This window comes from Bidens hawaiensis, unplaced genomic scaffold, assembly GCF_021521415.1.
Source record: "Bidens hawaiensis isolate Kalapana, Puna unplaced genomic scaffold, B.hawaiensis_p1.1 tig00059688_1, whole genome shotgun sequence".
In the NCBI taxonomy this organism is placed as follows: Eukaryota; Viridiplantae; Streptophyta; class Magnoliopsida; order Asterales; family Asteraceae; genus Bidens; species Bidens hawaiensis.
The window spans coordinates 81,051-88,824 of record NW_027506442.1 but is presented as its reverse complement, the minus strand read 5'-3'; the positions used below and the strand labels follow the sequence as shown (position 1 = coordinate 88,824).

General features: G+C 34.4%; 1 pseudogene across 1 annotated transcript; it reads left to right on the top strand.

Moving 5' to 3' along the window:
* The first annotated feature begins 1,813 nt into the window (after positions 1 to 1,813).
* On the top strand, positions 1,814 to 3,533 carry LOC143617863 (mitochondrial import inner membrane translocase subunit TIM14-1 pseudogene; annotated as a pseudogene). Its single transcript, XR_013150904.1, has 2 exons — positions 1,814 to 1,992; positions 3,291 to 3,533. The product of XR_013150904.1 is annotated as a mitochondrial import inner membrane translocase subunit TIM14-1 pseudogene (transcript).
* The last annotated feature ends 4,241 nt before the right edge of the window (positions 3,534 to 7,774 follow it).

The window sequence follows — 7,774 nt, the reverse complement described above, 5'->3', positions numbered from 1 at the left end:
AATCAGATTCTGATTCTAATGAATTCCACAAACTATATTTTCTTGGCAGACAACTCACAAACTCTTGGATCTTTTTAATAATTGATACCACAAAACCTAAACTTTTTGGTAATTAATACCGCTAAATCAAAAACCTTTCATACAAACTAAACCTGATAGACTCGTTTATGATGACATGTTTTAGCTTATCATGAACGCTTTTTACGCTAAACCGCACGTTCGATTATTAAACGGACTAACTATAACTGAGTTTTTCAAATCTAAAAAATATCCTCTAACATGGTAAATAAAAAAGTAATGCCAGAAACAAGGCAACAAGCAGTCTGAAAAGCGGGCCAAAAATATCCCAAAAATGGGCTGAACCTCTAATTCTTTTTTATTAGTTGCCCATTCAAAGGCCCAATTCCCAAAACAATCATCAAATTGAAGATGCCCAAATCTAGGGTCGTTCAAAGTTTCAAACAAATTGTGGTTCAAACTTGCTCGAAAAAATGCTCGCTCGTTTTTATTTTCTCAATTTCAAATGAGCCACTCTGCTCGGTTTGGATTGTAAACAAGCCAAACAACGAGAAAATGTCTGCTCGGTTTTGTTTGGCCTCGAATATTTTTAATTTATTTTATATATAATTACATGTGAACAAACATATAAATATATAAACACACATAAAATACAAATATACAATTTTTTAAACCCTTTTAAATTATTCATATTTCGTCAATTTTATAGTTTTTATTAGTTTGATTCAAGTTTTCAGCATACTAAAAGTTCGTTTACATGTTCATTATATCTCACTTCAAACTTTTTTATCTTAAAAATTCACAACCCTATTATACGTTTGTCTAAAAAATACTAATTTGTTTTCAAAATATATTGTTTACAGCATTCAAACTTGTTTCTTATTGAAAATTAAAGTGAAAAAGAAATAAATAATGTTCGAAAGCCCTCGATATTCAATCGGAAAATGCTCGATTTGATTTTGGCACGTTTCGTTTTTCACTTAGTTTGAATTTCAACCGTTCGGTTTGGTTGTAAACTAGCCAAGCAACGAGCAAGCCTTCGCTCGGTTCAGCTGAGCTCGTGATAGGGCTGTTCACGAGTCGAGCCGTGGTTTCGAATTCGGGCTCGAAATTAAACGAGGCAACTTAGCTAGGCTCTAGCTTGAATTTGAAGTCAAACGAGCTTAAGATCGAGCCAACGAGCCGAGCCTGGGCCGATTTTGGTTCGGTTACAAAAATGATCCAAATCAGCTCAGATGTTACAAATCAACTTTTTTTTAGCTATTTTTATTTTAACTTTTATCGAACGAGCCACGAGCCCGAGATTCAGGCTATTATTCTCCATTTATTTCTTAAGTTTTTTCGATAATATAATATAATATAATATAAATATTATATTATATTATATTATTCTCTATTTGTTTTTTAAGTTTTTTGGGTAATATAATATAATATAATATATTATATTATATAAGTTTTTTCGATAATATAATATAATATAATATATCTTTTACTAGAATCATAAAGAAACAAGTTTCAGATGCAAACACTGTCTTCTACCTCCAACTCCAAATTGTTAGTTGTTACAATCTAATGGTAACACCCTTTTATATTTCTAGATTTTATATTTTATATTTTATATTTTATAATTTTATATTATTAATACCATTTAGGGATCTTTCAATTTGCCCTAACAATCACTTTAATTCAGTTCCATCCAATATATGCGATTTTGTTCAATTTATTATTATTATTATTATTATTATTATATATATTATTATAAAACTAAGGGGGTTGAGAATGATGTGTGTATCAGGCTACTCCATTTATTGCCGGGCTTGCAATTGCAGCTGCAGCCATGGCTGGCAAATATGGAATTCAGGCCTGGCATTCTTTCAAGACTCGCCCCCCAAGACCCCGGTCACGCAGGTTCTATGAAGGTGGGTTTCAACAGACAATGACACGGCGAGAAGCGGCTTTGATCCTCGGTGTTAGGTAGCCTAACTTCGCCTTGAATTATGGTTGAGTGTTGGAGGTTTAGCATAATGTTGTAAAAAAGATGTCAATACGGTTGTAAATGAACCGAACGTTCGGCGAACTGTTAGGCGTGAAATTTGTTTTTAGTTTGTTTAGTAAATGAACGGACGTGGACGAGGAATTTCGTTTGATTAACTAAATGAATGTACACGGGCGTAGGCCGTGTTCATTCAATTGTGTTGGTGAACATTCGATAATTTGTTCGTTAATGTTTTTAGTACTTTTTAGTTATTTTTCTAATCTCATCATATACATTTGAGCAAAACTATTAAATATAAAACAAAATATAGATATCAGTATTATGTGATTAATTTATATGTAAAGTTAACATATGAATATGAATGCTACAAAAAAGCAATTTCGTAGTCAGACTGAACCGTTGACGCTGACCATTCTCGGATAGCCAAATCACCTAAACATTGCTTGTGTTTATTTTTGTTCGTGAACCATTCATGAACATGCTCATTTCCTTAAAGAACGAGCATGGACAAGAAAATTAGTTCGGTTACTGTTCGTGAATCGTTCGCTTGTCTGATAAAAGCTTAACAGACGAGCATGGACAATGCCTTGTTCAGTTCGGTTCGTTTCGTTTACAGCCCTAATAATGGCTTAAGTTGCTGACCTCTGTAAGTATATGAATTATTGACTTGCACCATGTAGATTTATTTGTTATATCATTATTGAAAGTTTAAGATTGAGATATGGATGCCTGAATGGATATGACTAGGGGTGCAAATGAGCCGAGCTGCTCGAGAGCTACTTGAGATCGGCTCGTTAAAAGATCGATCGAGCCGAGCTTATTCAAGCCCAAGCTCGAGCCTAAAAATAAGCTCGTTTAATAAACAAGCCCGAGCCCGAGCTTCACTTATTGAGCTCGAGCCGGCTCGCGAGCCTAAACGAGCCTGCCATTTATATAATTGTTTTTAAATATATATTTAATAATTATTAATATATAATGTTATGAAAAAATAACTAAATAATATATATTATTTTATACATAAAATTATAATAGAAAGAAATATATAAAATTAATTATAATTATATAAAAAATAAATGATCAATAGTAAACGAGTCGAGCTTGAGCCGAGCTCGAGCTTTGAAAATAGAGCTCGAAACGAGCCTAGCTCGAGCTCGGCTCGGCTCGGCTCGTTTGCACCCTTGGGGTCTCATATAACTGTTGAAGAAGGAACAAATATACCCTTTTGTTAGATTTGTTTATTATGGGAAGGGTAATTTAGACATTTTTCGTATTGCAGAGAGAGTGCGGCTGCCGACAAGGTAAGGGAAGCGCATAGAAGGGTCATGGTTGCAAACCATCCGGATGCCGGTGGCAGCCATTACTTAGCTTCAAAGATCAACGAAGCCAAAGACGTAATGCTTGGAAAGACCAAGAACAGTGGATCTGCATTCTGATTTGGATCGTTCAGGCGAGATCAAGTTAAAAGCTTGGTGCTTTAATGTATTTATGATATGGTAATATACAGAAGTCCTAGTTCAAGTGTTAATTAGTTACAGGAATTTGTGTCTGTTTTCATTTCTTTGGCTTTCTTTGTTTGTGTAAACTGTAATAAGTAAAGAAAGGTGGCAAAACAATCTATTAATGTTCATGTTCTGATGATGCTAAAGAGTTGTTGACCGTTTTGTCTAGATTAATAGTTCGACATTGACTTCTGAAAAAGATGGATATCAGAACACAAATTTACTTCTCCAATTACAAAACGCAGCGGTCAAACAAACACAGTGATCGTTGATCTCACTAACCAATCTAACAGCCTATAAACCCAACACTCCAACAGCAAGATGAATTCAACTGGATTAAAGTTTGAGATCCCAAAAAATACAACTAAGATGAATAATATGTGTGTGCTCGCGTAACAGTAGTTTATATATGGCTCTTCAAGTAAACGGATGTCAAAGTTGTTATAACACCTGTAACAAACCTGGAGAGCAAAATGTCTTCATATTCTGGGCCCAACTCCTTCCAGCCCATCTAGCCAAAGCATCCAGTCCATTTAGTCCATCCAGAAGTATGTCCAAGCCCAACAAGTAACCAGCCCATCACTCAACATTTTACATAGAGGTGCCCAAATCGGGTTTTTTAAATACCCGGTTCCGGATATAAAACCAGGTTCGGGTATGACCGGGTATTGAAAAATCGGGTATTGACAATACCTTGGTCGGTTTCGGGTCGGGTCCGGGTATTGCCTCTAAAAACCATACCGTGTGTATCGGGTTCGGGTCAGGTGTAGAACCGAGTATTCTAAAACTGGGTGTTTTAATACCTAATTTCCGGGTATTGAAACAACCCTATTCTCGGGGTTTTTTTTTTTTTTTTTTTCCTGGTATTTTCGGGTATAGATTGAATTTTTTAAAGAGTTGCACCTTTTAGGGGTTATATTTCGGGTACTTTTCATATATTTTTCGGGTATATATTGGGTATTTGAAAAACCCGGTTTCGGGTATTGGAAAAACCCAATTCTGGGAATGGAACCGGTTCCGGTTGTCGGGTATTACCGGGTACAAATTGAGTTTGGTTCGGGTACGGGTTTTGGTACTAATATGCATACCCTATCCATACCCTATAGGTAGAGTTGGGTACGGGTTCGAATATTACAAATTCAGGTATAAAAAACCGGCTCCTATTTTTTCGGGTTCGGATTTGGGTTTTTTTCATCTCTAGTTTCACATATATGAAAAAAAAAACAAGTTATAATAATAAAAAATAAATAAATAAACCTTTATAACGATTGAATTGAAACATCATAAGAAAATTACCTCTTATTATTTCAACATTTAGTCAAAGTGTCCTTTACATTTGTAGCATTTCTTGAAACAAATATTGACCTTTGTAAAATTCAAAACTTAGGTGTCACTAGGGTTGAGCACGGTTCGGTGCACAGTTCGGTTCAGCTCGGTTATTAGGCGAAACCCAAACCGAAACCAAAGTAATCGATTATTTGAATATACAAACCCTTCGGTTTTTGGTTTTTCGGTTTTTCTCTTATTCTCGGTTTTGGTTCGGTTATTTTTGGTTTTTTCAAGTATGTGTTGACATTGCAAAAAAAAATTAAAAAATGAAAAATGAATATTTTAAGCTTGTATAAGAACGTGCTAAAGTACCACAGTCACATATATATTGAATTCAAAAAACAAAAATAGGCGCGTGCTACGTGAAACTATACGAATACAAAGTTGCTAAATAGAGTTTAAAAACTAAAAAACATTAAAAGTTTAGTCTCGATCTTCATTCATCATATTATGTATTTATTTTAAAAGTTTAGTCTATTCCTCATCATCTTGATAATCTTTATCATCATCAATCGGTTTGGTTCGGTTTTTTAAAAATGGATAACCGAATCGAAACCGAAATTTTGGTTTTTCAGAAAAACAAAAAATTAACCGTCGGTTAATGCTTCGGTTCGGTTTTTTCGGTGCAGTTTTTTCTGCTCACCCTTAGATGTCACTTTAAGATACCAAGACTATGTGTAGTGGGGTGCTTCTCGTCACAGGTGCCCCAAAGCGTCGAGACACTACCCTCGGGGCATTTTGGAGGGGGAACGCTTCTCACAAAGCGCCGCAATGGGAAGGGGGGAGGTGGAAGGTGATTGATGATCTAAAATAATAAATCGTAAAGAAGTTAAAATTAAAATCATGATTTTACAAAATAAATAAATAAATAAATAAATAAATAAATAAAATGCTGTAATCCGATGTTTATTTGCTAAAAAGATGGAATGAGTAAGAAATACGTGGCAAAGGGGGAGTAAGCAGAGCAAGCCGCAATATGCCATGTGGCAATGCATTTATAAACGTGTCCACATGCAATGCTACACGTATTAGTTATTACTCTACCGTATAGTCTCCATATTTAACCAAACTAAACCTTTTTAAGGTTTGACTTTTCATGTATTAATTATTATAGACAATAAAATATCCAACTTGATATCTGATATAAGAAAAGTTTTATGGCTCGTAAAATATTAAAAGTGATTATATTAAACTTAATAGATCAAACATTATAATACAACAATATGTTGTAATAACTAGAAACCGTTAAAAAGGTATTATTTACTAAGAGTTAAGTTTATGCATATACTTGTAAAATAAGAACTTACTTGGTATCTTTTTATCTTTCTTTTGTAATGACTAACAAAAGCCGGCCATCTGGCATTTGCGCAAGGCCATCTACAATGCTGACGACTCGGCCTGCCACCAATTCTAAGAAAAACATGTCGTCTGAGAACTCACTATGATAATCCCCAAGATCACGAATAACATTTTCTCACTGCCCCACGGGCAATACTCAAACCCATGAGCTCATCTAAGAAAAACAATAGGTCTACCATTGAGCCAATTGGCATTGGTACTTAATTATAGATTAAGGCAACATGTCTATTTCTAAAGCTAGGGGGGTGAGTTGACAAAGAAGTCGTCCCACATGGCTTCCTACGTAGAAGATGTCACGTGCGTGACACCCTAAGAACACCGCCCCGTTCCTTTTTGGTCACACGTGACGTGGGAGGCAAGTGACCACAGTCACTTAATCTCTTTGTATTAAATAAAAATAAGTAAAAAAACGGAGAATGAGGAGAAAGGTGTATGCCCATAGTTTAAGGGTGAGGTCGAATGATACTGCCCCGCCCGGAGGGGGGGGGGGGAATGAGGTAGTGTAGACATGACGAGTGAGGAGAATGGTGTTGAGGGGTGCATACCCCTTAGCCTAAGAAGCCATATTTACATGATTCTTCGGAGATCTGAACCGTCGATTTCTAACATCTTACCACCATACAGGGTCGTCTCGTGAGTAACTCAAATAATGTCAAGAGTTTAGGCCTCTAGTTTATAGCGCCTCAATCTACAATAGATGTTTATATTATGGGTTTTTGTAAACCATATTTTTAGAATTAATACATTAGTGATGTATCGCAAGAAGGATTGTCAAGTACGCATTATCATTGTATATCATCCATATAATTCATTGATACTTTTTATAACCATAAACATTAAAAATAACAATTAACATTTTAGTTAATTTTAGGTCTCTAAACACGTTATCATAATTATTATTAAAGTTAACACTATAAATAATAAATATAATACCAATAATAATATAGGATATTATATCATTAAATGATATGGTAATGGTATTACAACAAATCTCTACACTAAATTACACACGAAATAACCCAAACAAGAAACATAACATAGGGTGTCCTTATCCAGGTAGGATACACATCATCATTATCCACACTCATCTCTTATCCTCCCATTTTTTATTTTTTATTTTTTAACTCCAATAAAATTTCATTTCTTAATTCTTTTTGCTTTATAATACTATTTCATTTCATAATAATTTATAAATATATTTACAAATCTAAAAATACATAATATATACTTAAAAAAAATTATAAACCTCTTCTTCTTCTGCTGCAATCACCGTATCTATATCTATACATACACTCATCCATATATACACACCGTTAATCAAAGGTAATTAATACTTTCGAATCATGGAATGATACCTATAGATACAGATTTCAGCTTCACTGTACAGTAATCGTTTAATATACGCCTGTGTATATAGAATCAGAGTAATATATATTCAACAGATGCTTTTAATCGCGTTGAATTGCTTGATTTTGCGTATATTTTGATTGATTTGTTTAGCTTTTTGAAAAGTTAGGGTTTCTGTGGCGTTGAAGTTGTTACAGTTAGGGTTTGGTAATAGGTTTGTTTAGTG